The sequence below is a fragment of the Anser cygnoides genome, chromosome 1, assembly GCF_040182565.1.
Source record: "Anser cygnoides isolate HZ-2024a breed goose chromosome 1, Taihu_goose_T2T_genome, whole genome shotgun sequence".
NCBI lineage: Eukaryota > Metazoa > Chordata > Aves > Anseriformes > Anatidae > Anser > Anser cygnoides.
In genome coordinates this window covers 3,759,546-3,773,950 of record NC_089873.1, presented here as the reverse complement: position 1 = coordinate 3,773,950, position 14,405 = coordinate 3,759,546, and the positions used below count along the sequence as shown (strand labels likewise).

Genomic DNA, 14,405 nt, shown 5'->3' with positions numbered 1-14,405 from the left:
AAAGACACTGCCAGATTTTTCTTGGAGGGGCATAATGATAGAACAAGAGGCGGTCATCACAAGTTGCAGCAAAAGACATTGCAAGTAGGTATTAGGAGAAAAAAAAAATTACAGCTCAACAGGAACTCAGAGAGCTTTTGGGATCTCCATCCTTGCAAAACTCAACCAGGCAAAACCAGGCAAGGCTTTGAGCAACATCTGGGGATCACAGAATCATAGAATATCCCGAGTTGGAAGGGACCCATAATGATCATCGAGTCCAACTCCTGGGATGTTGAAGCCATCCCTGGTGCCTGGAGACTTGTGGAGGTATTTCCCTACCCAAACTGTCCTGTGGTGCCGGGGTGCTGTGTGGATGCACCTGGGGCAGTCGTACTGCTGTCCTGCTCCTTCTAGCTGACTGCCAGCAGAAGTTGCTGCTTCTGTATGCATGTGTTTGTAGGAATGCTCTGTGCAGGACTCAGAAGACTGAATTTCCTATACCAGCAAAGTCCCAGGTAATTGCAAATTCATCCGTTTAACACTGATCCCAAACAATATCAAAGGAAATCTGATATAGGACATGATTGGTAATGAATTAAAGGACATTAACCTGATTGATATGCCCGAGCAGTTTTATGGAAAGCCTGTCGTGTCAAACAAATGGATGTTTTTTTAATGAGAATGTAAGTTTGGTTAATAAAGATAAGGCTGTTATAAATTATTTAGATTTCTGCGAGTTATTGAACAGTTCCTGAACACAGTCCCAATTAAAGAAAAAGGTACAAAGACTAATCTGGTACAATAAATGGATTAAAAACTATTTCAGCAACAGATCTTACAATGCAATTTGAAATTCAATTATACTGTAGATATTGAAGTCTCCCGTTTATTTATTCTGGACCCTGGGTTGTTCAGTGTCTTTAGGACTGACCCAGAGGAAATGATGAAAGTCATTACTGCTAACCTCGCCGGTGACGTGAAAGTCAGTCACACCAGCCCCACGGCAGAGGGACTGCAATGAAATAAGGGGAATCTAAATAAAGCAAAGTGCAGTGTGACTGTGGTTGAAACTATAGATCACACTTGCAAGGCAGAAGACAATAGCCCAGAATGTGGGAGCAATGAAACAGCCGAAATAATCAACTAAAAGTGAACGTGCTGAGAATAAGAGAGAATTGTGCAGCAGCCCCAACTCAGCTAACGGCACTGAAAGCTTTCCTCGCAGGAAAAAAGACTTTGTGATGTTCTTGAAAATGGAGAAGAGATTGATTTGCAACCCAGGCTGGCATTCAAATTGCTGTTGCAAGGAGGTGCAAATTACCACCACGCGGGGATCTCCGTCAATACCAGGGTCGGGGCTGCCGCTGCACCTCCCAGGAGCTCGGGACACGGCTCCGCCGGCACGGCAGGGACCAGGACAGCAGCCGGCAGCTGCGGAAGGGAGCGAGCCACCGTGGCATGCTTCGGGTTGCTTTTCATCACCCCGTTTCCATCACAGCCACCAGTGGGTCTGCCGGGACCAGGGAGCCCGCAGCCTTCTTTGGCTGCCACGTCCTGAATCGCCGCCAGATTTATGTTGCAAGAACTCATGCCAGTGTTTTTAGCCCAGAGTGTATTTGGCCCCTGGTGTTCTCCATGACATAGAATAAACATTAGGGAGGAGATTCGGGCTTCAATGAGAAATGCTTTCCCATGATACGTTTTCATTTTGGCATGCACACTGTTTATGATGAAAGGATCCTAAAATAATTGTATTAGATGAACCGTCTGTTCTTCTTGCTTTGAGGCCAGTACAGCATGACATTTCAGAGATAAAATGTTGTGGAACAGCCTCTGACTTATAGCCCAATGGAACTTTTCTGAAGCCATTCTTCTTTCTGCCTTTATTTGCTTGAGGTTTATAACCTCAAAACGTCAAGCTTGCATCACGACGTTGCCAAAAGATCATCCTGCGCATTAGCTAAATCTTAAATTATAAGCAAATTTAATTCTTCTTCAGAAGGCTGATTCACAAGCACTCCGCTCCCCAGTGGAAAAACTCCTCCCTGTAATTCAGAGGAATTCCAGGATTCGCAAGAAATACTACATTTCCAGGAGAAGACACTGTGTGTCCCTAGGAGAACTCGTTCCTGCGTGCAAGCTCAAGTGAGTCTACAGGACATTAAATCAAAGGAGGCCAATGCCAGATCAGTTGCTGAGTAACTGATACTGATCATCACATCCTGACCAGCTGGATGAACGACAGCAGCAGTTTCTTGGGACAGCATCTGAAGTCTCCTGCGTTTGCTTTCTGTGCAATTAACTCATGGTTGCAAACTGAACGAGGGGAAATTAATTTGTGTTGCTTTGTATAGTGTCCTTTGGACAAAAGTATGTAATTATAAAAGCTCTGAATCGTTACGCGCATTGCTTAGATTATTGCAATTATCAGAAAGGGAAAAGCGTGCCTTGCCAAATGCTTTGGGAGTCACAGGTGGAGAGGGCCAGCCAAAAGCCACATCACTCATGTCAGATTCCGCCTGGCTCCCTTGGGAAGCGCTCTGCGTCTGGAAACAGGAGGGGAAAAGTTTTGGGGAGGTCCCTGCTGCTGTTCCGCTTTGTATCCTGCTTTGTGGAAAGGTGTGGGATCCCCACCACGCTGGTCTTGGTGCAGGGACCTTGGTGGTGCTCCCTGAGGGAGCCCGAGGCCACCTCTCTGCCCTCCCACCGCCTCGGCAGCAGCCTGGGGAGGCGCACACCGTCCCTGCCATGAGCCGGGGCCCGCGATGCACCTGGGGGAGGATCCCCTGATGCAGCCCATCTCTGCAGCTCCTTTTTGCTGCAGACAGTGACGACACGAGGCGCGAGCGGAGCCTCGACCAGCACAACTGTTTATGTTCCACCCGGGAATAGTTGCTTCATAGCTGGGATTTCTGAAAGCCACCGAGGACAGTGATGAATGGAGGATGCTGGAAGCCTCAGCCTAAAACACGACAAGTCCTGCCCCCAAGAGCTTAGAACTGGCACTTCTGCCTGCACCTTAGTAAAGAAATGGGACGAACCAAGTGAGGCATTTTCTGTTGGATCATTTATTTATCGTTCTGTGCAAAGCACAGGGTGTAACTATCACCAGTCATTTTTGGCTATTGAGCTAGCTCCAGACAGCACTGTGTTACTATTACAGCAAAACATATTAGCTAATCATGAATTTACTTTTAGCCACGGTGGCTGCACGGCTTTCCTGTTTTTGTGCAGTGCTGCGGGCCACGAGGCAGATCCCAGGCACTAATTTATCCAGGGTGGAGATGTGCTTCCTGCAAAGAGCCCCAGGTCCAGGGGCTGGGGATGCGCCCAGGGGCATCGCTGGAGGTAGCTGGGGGAGCTCTTCGGACCTTGGTCTGATCCAGTGGCTACTGGAGACTGTGTAGGGCCAGCAGCAGGGTCAACAATTGCCCCTGCTATCACATTTTTAGCCTGGTGCCTGCTGTAGTTTTGGCCATGGCTAATAAATGCTCTCCTAGGCAATATCTGGGCATGGCCCTGAGCTTAACGTTCCTGATGGGCAGTTTGAGTTGCTCTCCCTGCTATGGAGAGTAAAAGAGTTTAGCCTGGTGCCCAGGCTCTGCCAGCTGGGCTCAGATCCAGGGAACACAGCCCAGATGGCCACCGCTCGGTTGTTCCTCTAAAGTCACTGCTGTCCGTGGGCATTACCCAGGTGGACTCTGGTCCTTTGGTACTGCGGAGATTTGTAATGCAAAGAAGGCATATATTTCTTAGTGCTTACTGCTTCGTAGCTAATTTGCCCCAGAACCCATGGAGGTACCCATTAGCCCACCCTAATGACCTCTTGTTCTTTAATTCGTTATCTTTTTCCTGCATATCTCTTTCTGCTCTCATATGACTTGTCCAGGCAAGCGGGGCTTGCCAGCATGCAGAGCGACGCTAGGGAACGCTCAGTGGCTGGAGTTGTCCCAAAGCAGAGCCCCAGGCAGCACAGCCAGCGTCTGGGAGCCATGGCTGGGACATGGCACTTGTCTCCTCTTCCTGGGGATGGTGGCAAGTCACTTGAGAACGTCCCAAAATGTCCTTTATGAACCCGGGTTAAGCGTTTGGGGCACGTGCTCTGAAGGGATGCCTGCCTCCCTCCATCCAGCACGCAGAGTTGGGCTCAGCCTTGGATGCTCGGGTGCCTGGGAAGGAATATGGCAGCGCCCACACCGAGAAACCAGCTCCCCAGCTCCTAACTCCAGGAATACAACCGAGCTCTCGCCATATCCTAAATCCACGCGCAGCCTCAGCGGAGATGTTCCGCCAACTTGTCTTTTGTCGGCGTTTTTGGTTTGGGTAATTTGGGGTAAACAAGCTTCCTCTAGCAGAATAAGCTGCCTTTGCATTGTGCTGACTCTTTGCTGGTATAATATAAAAAGCACACGGGCTTTTGCTGACGCTGTTACTCCCACAAAATGTTCAAGCATGGGCTTAGCCTAATTCTCCAACAATATTCCCAGATTTATTGCGTGCGTTGAGCAAGCACAGAGCAAGTATTTCAGTGACAATCCCCGGGTTGGAAAGAGACACAAAGAAATAATTTCTCTTCTCTGCAACATCCTAATTGCTCCTTTTACTCTCTGATGGGCTGCAAGATTGCCAGTTTCCTAGGAGGTTTCCTTACTGTGTCTCATACATTACAAAATTTCCTATTTGTTTTGTGCCCTTTCCTCTTTGCACTTTGAGTTGTCTCTTAGGTCTCTCAATGTCCAGGTTATTCCTGACTTTCCAAGGTTTTAAACCCACCATTTTAATAGATTTTAAGTATTTCTGAACACCTTTCTTTCTATATACATCTGTGAATATTTTATAAGGTTTTTATGCCTTGCTACTAGTTGTTTAATACTATTGAGTCGTACATTTTAATAAAGAGTAGAGTAGCTGAAAGGCAGTCCACTTACTTACAAATGAAAATCAACTGCAATTTTAATGTTACATAATGCACCTGTAAGGGAAAAATCTCATAGACCTGGAGAAGCAATGAAAGCAGTGGGAGTCAATTGAAGTTTAACTCAGTTTTATGGAAGTTATTTTAAAAGGCTGTAGCGTTAAACAGAGAATAATTTAATTTTTACAGAGTTTTTAATAACCTCTAAAAATCTATTGCAGAGATTTAATAACATCCAAAAGCTCAACAGAAAGGTATAATTTCCTGCTAAATTCTATAGGACGATACCATAGCTTTGTATCCTAAAAATAATTTTATGCCCAAGAGAGCATCTTGTCTGAGGAGGAGGCTGCCTCCCCCCTGCTGCATCTCTCTGCAAGATCCTTTAGTTTCAGATCCTTTTGCTCAGATTTTTTTCCTAATGTTTTATCTCTCCAGTCTTGTGAGGGGGAGGAGAAGAGGTTTCCGAACTGTTTTTCGGTTACGCTGCTTAATAAACTTAACATCTTCCTCTGTTTGCACAAATGCCTGCTCTTGGAAGTTCCATATCATGTCATAAACGCTACTTGTTTGAACAAGCAGAGATTTATTTATTGTGCTGAAAGGACTTTCTGTGCTCCCTGCCTCGTTTGCAACACTGCTGCCGATTGATTTCTGCTGTACCTATTATTGACTTGCCAGCAATATTCTAAAGCAAGGTTGGGTCCATGTCAGAAAAATTTGTTGCTTTACACAGAGCCTTTTTCAGCACCGTTCACTCAATATTGTTTCCCTCCCCGGCTACTGCTCCAGTAAACGAAAACAGCTAGCTGTTGTCTGAAATGAAGAATAATTGGAAACATCATGCCTGCTTCTTTCAGCGCGAGGAACAATTCGGCCATTTAGGGCTCCTCTAACACTCCTGAGCGCCGATCTGCTAAAAGCCTGGTGTCCATTATTCGGCCGGGAGGAATATTAAAACTTACAAACTCCTGGCAGCCTTCTCCCCGCTGCGCAAAGACGGAGCAGCTGGCGGGAAGCGACACGCGGGATCTGAATTACCGCATGCGAAAAGCCGGCAGGCAGAGCTGCATCACCTTACCTGGGCGCTTCCAGCCGGGCACCCGCGTGCAAATAGCAATCAGCGACGCCTTCAAAAGCTCCTCCGGGAAATGGTGGCTGTGAATTCCTCTCCCCGGGGCTGCCTTTTGTTCGCTACGGCCGCCGGGCTCGCAGCGCCTGCTCCGGGATGCGGGACGGGACGGGGCACAGCGGGCACGTCTCGCCTCGTGCCCTGAATCTCCAGGGGCTTTGCTTGTGTGCCCCCCCAAAGGCATGCAGGATGCCCGAGGTGGGGCTGGAGGAGATCCCTCCAGCTCTGGGCTGTGACCTCCTGCTCCGAATCCTTGCGTCGGTGCCTCCGGAGGGAAGATTTCGAGACTTCAGCAGGCGCTCGCTCTGTGCTAGCAATAAGCACAGGCATAGAAATCCTCTGCTTTAGACGGCAAAGGGGGTGGAAAGCTGGCACAAAGCACACTCGTGCTGCCTCCTTCCCCAGCAGCTGCCTGTGACTCATCCCCTGGTTTCCCCTTCTATAGCCCTCCCTTTCATTTCCAGGGTGCCACCGTCCCCGCGCTGGCCTGCTGCAGCACCCGTGACGCTTTCTGCTTGGGTTTGAGCACCCAGCCCGGTGCCCGGAGCACGTCCGGAGGCCAAAATCTCTCCTTCACTTCTGTGTCTCTGAACTTCAGGCTCTCCCTGCGGTCTGGTTATCGCAGGGACACCGCGTCGTCAGTTCTCTTTCACTTTGGGAAAGCTCTTTCTGGCTCTAAATGCTTTTTCTTGGGAAGACATGGGCAGGACACACTGTTTGGGTAATGTTCTCCTGGCTTGTCCTATTGAGAGGGCGCAAGACACCCCCATTGCTCTTTGATTTAAGGGGATCTTCAGCCCCAGGTCCTCTCCTCAAGTTTCAGCGGGGAACCACCTAGAAATAGGACAGACCTTTTCAGACACATTCAGCTTAATGTGTCGGCAGCCCGGATCCATCTGGCTTTCCCCGAGGAAACCCCTCTGGTGCCATCCGAGTCCGGATTTTGTTGCTTTCCCAAGGCTAGAAGCCCAAGGGCTGGGAGGAACACAGGCAAATACTGACTTGAAAGGTGAAAGGGTCTAAAACAGGAGATTTATGAAGTTTACACCTTGCTTATTGCCCCGAAAATGCAGAGCAGCAGAACCCATGAGCTGCCCAAGGGGCTGACGGGTGGGCACGTGGACCCCAGGGCGAGCTGCTGCTGCCTGCAGGGCTTCACAGCTGCTTGCACAGCACAGCTGGGAGTTGCATCTGCTCCCAGCCCTCATACCGTGGGCAGATATTCAGGCAATAAAGAAAACACTGCGGTTATTTCGACCCTTTCAACAGGCGAGTGCCGGTGAGTTAAATTGCACAGCAGCCCTATGAGTAAAACAGGTGGCTTTGGGTCCGTTTTATGGATGGCATAAAAGGAAAAGTCGGAGGTGGACGCACGGCCCGGCAGAGCCAGGACGGATTCTCAGGGGTGAGCTCCTGGCCCTTCTGAAAGAGATGGAAATCCTGCCATTGGCTTTACTGGGATGTCAGCCCAGGACTTTTGGATCCTTCCTGCACACTTCCCTTGCTGTCTGCATGATATACTGAGGCTGTAAGAGGCACCGGATTGCGTCATTGCTTGGGCATCACACGAAAAACGCCCTCTGCAATGAATCTCTTCTGTTACCGGAGTAATTTTTGCCATCTTGTGTGGCACTCCTCTTACTTGGTTCTAAAAGTATAATTGGCTGCTCTGAAGGCTTTTTATATTATATCATATTGTATTACATTAGTCCCTGGAAGTCCAAAGTGCTACCAGGAGAGCAGTAGGGTCCAGCTGGAAAATGCGTTATAGCCCATAAAACTCTATCATTAGAGTGGGAAGGGTTAGACTGAATTATCTAGCTATCTCCTCATTATTTAGCATGGTTAATTACCGGATTACACTGATGCACAGAGGCTTCCATCCTCCACTGGTGGTGAGCAATGAGACAATGTGCAACCTGCCTGTGCGAGGCAGGGATAAATCCCCTTCCCTTCCACGTGCAGGCTGCAGGGAAGTTGCATCTGGGTGGCCACGTATCCAAAGCATGCCTGAAAAAACAAGCGGGTCCGGCCAAGGAGGAGAAGATTTGGAAGAACAAGGCCTTCTATGGTCCATGGCCAGCACATTTGCTTCCTACCTCAGCTGTAAGATGCAGAGCTTTTACCTAGAGGTCTCCTGGGGATTGCTCGCTAAGGTTATAGGGTCAAATTTTATAGGAAGGGAACCCGAGGGGATAAGCAGACAGATTTGCTGCCACCCAGTATTTTGGAGATAGCGAGGATGGAGCATGTTCCCTCCTGATTCCCTCATGTGCCATCTCCCTGCTCCCATGTGCCCATCCCTTGGCCTCCTGACCGCATCGGTGCCCAACAGCTGCCGGCATCAAAATATCTGCAGCCGGTGGGATTTGGGGATATATTATCGAGTCCTAGGAGCTGGCACAAGGAAAATATCCGAACCCTGCAGTCACTGAGCAGCCTCTAGATGAGCATGAGCAGTGGAACAGGGAGGCAGATGGACTCGTTCATGAGGAGCAGCCTTCTTGAGTCAGGTCCTCCTCCCTTCAACATCTGGTGGGGTTTTTCCTAGACCGTGAGCCAACTCCCTGCTTTGCCTCCACGTGGCAGGCCTCCTTCTGATCCCTGTGAAAACTCACCGTCAAAATTGCGTTTGGTGCTGAATTCCCACCTGACGATGGTATTTGCACTTGTCAGGCCGCTGGTTTCTAACCCATTGTACAAACAGTTCTCTGATAATTTAGAGTGCCAGTTTTTGTAATGAAAATGTATCACCAACAACTAAGTATGGAGTATGGGTACGAGGATAGCATACTGTAGAGCTGTAATTCCCTCTATCGCATAAGTCTGTAATCTCACTGAAGAATGGTAAGCCGTTGAAATACCAGTCTTGAAAATACCATTTTTCTATCAAAACCGTCTGGATTGACGTTAGTTGCTTTCTTCTCATTGAATCCCATATGAATTGAATTGTATGTCAGCATTTCCACTGTTTTGCTTGGGACTGATGCCAAGCCTGTAGCTCCCCATGCTGTCCTCCTTGCATTTTTGTCAACCATTTTGTCAACCTTTTTGTCAAGGCTTTTTCCTTGCCCTTCCCCTGGCCTTTAGAAGCTCCTTCATGTTCCAAGGCCGGCAACGAAACCAACGCCAGTAGTACAGAGGCCTTTGGAGGCAGCTCTCACAGGCCCGTTGATGCACATTTCCTGGATGACTGATCTAAAAATACCAATCTGTAGTAGTTATCCAACATCCCCCTTGGTTCTACAAACAGACAAGACTCATCTCACCTAATTTTAGCTGCCGAAAAGGCAGGTGAGTAGTGGGAGCCAAGCGTCTAGCCTCCTCCTCCCTAGTCAATGGAGAAAAGAAAATAAAAAAGTCACTTTTAGAAAGTGGCTCAGCCCACCCATCTCCGGAGTGACTGAATCACCTCGAGAAGAGCTGCCTCTCTCCATCAGCTGCTTAGGAAGGCAAAAAAGCCAGCTGGGTTGAGTGCTAAAGCCTGATAGCTGGGTTGGACGAACCAAATCCCACCTGAAGAGCAGAGAAGGAGTTCCTTTACACGTGGCACTGCTTCTTTCTAGATAAAGAAAAGAAACGTGTATGAATGCTTCTGCCCCCTCCCCATTTAATATCTCCATTGCAAGGACTCCTTTTGCTCATCAAACACCTTAAGAACTTCTCCACATCCTCCGTACCTTAGTCATCCACATTGCCTGTGCCAGCTGCAGTTTTCCTAATTATTCCCTCCACGGCATACCTTCCACCTGCTATCTATATCCTCTCTTTCTCTGCTTTCCTTTTACTATATACTGCTTTTTATTTCTTGCTGCTTTCTTCTTGCTGTTTGGCCAAGATGAACACCATGCCAAACACTATAGCTCTTTGGGCATAGCCCAAAAATTCTTTGCAACCTTCCCATTCCCGTCCCGGTGTTTCATCTCAATGTTTCATCCCGTTCCACTCCACAGCTTTGGGAAACCAGCCCCTACTGTGCCGCCAGCTGCTGCATCCCTCTTTGAGACTGCTCTCTCCTAGCTCCTACCAAGAGCTGTTGCAGGTGATGCTCATGGGTCTGTGCGCAGCCACCAGCTTCTGGTCCAGTGATAAATGTAATTTTATTTGTCATAACGAGGTTTGAACCAGTTGCCTCATGCTTGGTGCAAGACCATTTGTGTCAGAAATTATTTCCTTTAATTTTCAGAAAGCTTTGCTGGTGTTTTCCTGTGCTGGCTGCCTGAAACTCGTCGCATACCTGACTCACGCTGATGCTCCCCTTAACAGCAGCTGTATTTTCTGGAACTTGTTATGAAGATGGACTCACAGAAAACCTTGCTTTACCCTTTTCTGTAACTCCATGACCCATCTTGATCCTCAAAGACTGCAAATACCTGCTCCTGTGCTTGACGACACCAACCCGGGTGACTTGTTTTTCAAACCAAGGGGATATAAAAGGTACAAGGGCCGACATGCCTCAAGACCAAGGCTCTGATCCCAGTTTTACCAATAACTCATAGAGAAACCTTGAAACACCCCACTTTGTCTCCCCCTGCCTCCTGTTCCCCCCTAAAGGAAACAACCACGCTGATGCTGCTTTGCAAAGAGTTCTGAATTTCTTGGACGTGAGCAGTTGCGGAGGTACGGACAGTTACTGCTGCGGGCTCGTGCTCTTAAGAGCCTTTCAGCGTGGAGAACATTCAGATCCAGTTCCACTTTTAAATAAACTGGCTCACATGATTACCTCTGTAATGAGCTGGGACCAGCAGAAAACACTCTGTAACAAACAGAGTTCAGGAGACGCATTAATCTGAGAGCGCTCCCATAAAGATCACGGAGTCAGATTTACAAGCGCAGATAAGACGTGGCCTGCAGAAATCACACAGCGAGGCCGAGTCAGAATTCTCCCTGGGCTCGTACGTACTCATTTCTCCTCCCTTTCCTCCTTCCCCGTGCTCATGCCGAGGCAGATGAGCTGGCGACGCTGATGGCACCACCCTGAACATGCCTCATGCTGTGACGCTGAGACTCGATGAAGAAAATCACCCGTGTGGTGCCGTTACTTTGCACTTTTACACCGTACCTTGGGAGGGAATTCCAGCGCCGTCCACGAGCAGGAATGGATGAAATGCTGCCGGCGGGGGCTGCCACCCGCCCCAGCCTGGGGCTGCTCTGCTCACCCCGAGCTGTGAACCCGCGGTACAACAAGGAGGCAGAAGTGGCTCAGGTCCTCCTGCCTTGACAATCACAGAGCTGTCCAGGTTGGAAATGACCTTCAAGGTCACCCAGTCCGCCCATCAGCCTCACCTCCCACGTCCCATCACCAACCCACGTCCCTTAGAGATTTCCACCCCCTTCCATGGCCCCGTTGACCAGCAGAGATTTTGGGGTTACCGCCGCGGGGGGAGCGACAAGATCCCTCCCTGCTTTTCCACCTTCCTTCCTCCCTCCAGGATGCGATGGGAGGGATGGAGACAGTCCAGAGGAAGCAGCAGGGTGAAGGTTGGACAGCTCCAGCTCTTCGGCAGCACCTGGGCTCCCCCTGCTCCCCCTGCTCCCCGACGAGCGTGCAGAGACCGGGCACAAGCAGCCCCCCGGGTCCTGACCCTGCCGGGGCCAGCGAGCTCCTTCCCTCCCACCCAGCCCCAGAGGAAACGCTCGTGCCTCTCGCAGGAAATGCTGCAGCTGAGCAAACCCTCCCTGTCCCTCCCTTAAATTATTTAATGTCCTACAGGAGCAGATGACCCCTGCTAAGCAGACTGTCAGGAGAGCAGCAGCCTTTGATGCAGTAATTGGAAATTTCCATTCTTTGCTTGCAGCCTTGAAAAACAGAAGAGTCTAATATAGTGGGAAATCTCCATGCTGAGCTAGGAAATTTCCATGATGGAAATTTTTAATATATTCTCTGGCTTTAAGCTATGCAGGTTGATGAGGCTTCGGGGCTTTATCTTGCGTCTTGCATTGTGTTTTGGGGGGTTGTGGTTTGGTTTGTCTCTGTTTGTTTGTTTGCTTTGCAATTTGCTTCAAAGGATCAATGAATGGCTGTGGCAAGGCTTGAAAAATCAGCCAGACCAGAGGAAAGTGATGCGTTTGATGCATTTGCAGGAGAAACACGTGCGGGGCTCGCCAGACACCTGCAAGAGCCCCAGTTGTGTTAGAGGTAACAGGGAGCTGAGATTTAACGAGGCGGCGGCTGCCAGCGGCGTGCCAGAGGATGCTGATGGCCCCGTGAGGAGCACAGCTTCCAAAGGATGGAGTTTCTGATGCTGTTTCCAACAAAAAGCCCAGGAGCCCAGAGGGTGAATATGCCTTTGCCCACGCCAGACCACACAAAAGGCAGGTAAATAGCGGGGAAGCAGCTTGGAAGAGGTACCTGTGCGAGCCTTCAGCCCGAATACCCGGCAGCTCTCGCTGGTGCTTTGAGCAGAGACTTCTCAGGGACAGAAAACAGAGGAGGGAATTGTCAGCTGTGCTGGAGGAATTATGATGAGGAGCTCGTAGGAGCGAGGGTGGGAGGACAGCAAAGGAAACACATTGGAAGCAGAGCTGCCGCCTTTCCTATTGTACGGCTGAGACGCTGTGCAAATGCCCGGCTGGCTTCTGCAGCCCCAAAAAGCTCTGCCCGGCTGGCCTTTTACATTTCAAAGTTTCAATAAGCAAACAAAGCACTGCCAGAGCATAGACCCCTGGCATGCAGAGCAGCCTCCATCCCATGGAGGTGCCCAGAGAGGCGGTCAGTCTCATCCCTTAGCAGCCGCCAGAGCAGGCTGCAGGTTAATCGGGGCTGCACATTAATTGGAGCTGGACTTGATGATCCGACCCTTGCGGGTCCTTTCCAGCTCGGGGTGGTCATGATTCTGTGATTCTTATTTACGTAAGCAGAAATTAAGGGCTCATGGAGACGAAGCCATCACAGGTTTATTTTATTTGCCAGCCGGCTCTTTGCGAGTGGCAGGGATGAGGAGGAAGGCAGACAGCCTGACCCGCACCAGGGCTCTGACCGAGGTCCAGAGTTTGCTCCTGGGGTTGATGCACCCGAAAATGCATCTGGGCACAAGCACCCAATGCCTGAGAGCTGCTCTGAGAAGCCAATGTAACTCAAAGGTTAAGTCCCGAAGGTGTTTGGGACTTCGTGGCTTGTTTCTAATGCCCCAGCAGGTCTTTTCTCCCTTTGGCTCTGTGTCCCCAGGTGCCTTTGGGATGTCCCAGCCAGACCCAGGTGTGCCAGAGCTCGAAAGAGGTGTTGATCCAGGATGAGTGGGCAATGGCCTGTGTGGTTCTTCACGTCCAAGTACACAAACACCAAGAAAACTTGGGGCACGGCAGAGAACTTCACCCCTCTTCCATCTGGAGCAGTGTGGTGCATCTTTGAGGACCCAAAATACCAAAGGGATAATTTGGCTGTGCTGCCTTTTAATCTAGGAGAAGATACCGTCAGGTGGTAGTGGGTGAGGAGAGAGAGGGCTGATCCTTCTGGGTGCCAGTCCTCTTGCCATGCTGTCACCAGCATGCCCTTTGCATGCCCACCACTTCGGCCCTGACTACAAGTGAGCCAAGACACCAACCAAATTCCTTCTAATGGGGAAAGAGCTGAACCACTGAGCATCTGCCTAGGACGTGCTGACTCTAGATGACAAAACCAAAGCTAAATCCTCCTCTGCATCTGCAGTTAATGCAGAGAAGCATCTACCCCTAGGGCACAATTCATCTCCCCGCAAAGCAGGCATCACACTTAGCCATAAGTAAAATCCCTGAGCTTGGAGTCTGGCTCTACAACACAAGTGGGTGGATCCAAGCCTCGCAGACTACTGAAGTGGGTGACTTTGGCGAGACAGATGGCTTTGTCACTGAAATCTCGTATTCATTTATCTGTCCTTAAATCTGAGTCCATCTGCTCCCTCTTGAGCTACTCGCAGGAGGTAGAAGGTGCCGCTCGGGTAAGACTGGTCCCTGTGGTCTGGATCCGTGCAGCTGCTTGCACATCCCAGCCCTGGTTCATACCTTCAGCCCCTGGGCACAGGAGGAATATGAACAAGGTCCTATTTCCTTCTGGGTTCAATTACTACCCGAGATAGGGGCTTTACCAAAAAGAAAATCATAGCAACGGCACTGGGCTTCCACTGGGCTTTGCTCGTGATTGTGCCTCTTTCATTTTCAAGGATTTCTTTAATATTTCCTCTTTACTGCCACTGCCAAAGAGTCACTTGAGTTATTTCCTCCATCCTGGAGAGGAGCCAAAGCCAGGAGGAGGTCTCCAAAATCAGAACCATGTCTTCGAGCGGGAGATGGACCAGAGCCCAGGTGTGATGTCCTGCAGCCTGGCACGTGGCCGTGACGCTGGGAGCGGGGCAGGCGGCTTTGTGCGCTCTGCAAACTCATCCTGACCTTGGAGTTCAA

The 14,405-nt window shown here is 49.8% G+C and overlaps 1 protein-coding gene across 6 annotated transcripts in view; it reads right to left on the bottom strand.

Moving 5' to 3' along the window:
- LOC106038726 (uncharacterized) overlaps nucleotides 1–6,088 on the bottom strand; it is a 154,140-nt gene extending 148,052 nt beyond the window's left edge. For all 6 annotated transcript variants that reach the window (XR_010833549.1, XM_067002243.1, XM_067002337.1 and 3 more), the window contains exon 1: nucleotides 5,979–6,088. The gene's annotated coding sequence lies outside the window, so the exon portion shown is untranslated. The remainder of the gene's footprint in view (nucleotides 1–5,978) is intronic.
- Between the last annotated feature and the right edge of the window lie 8,317 nt (nucleotides 6,089–14,405).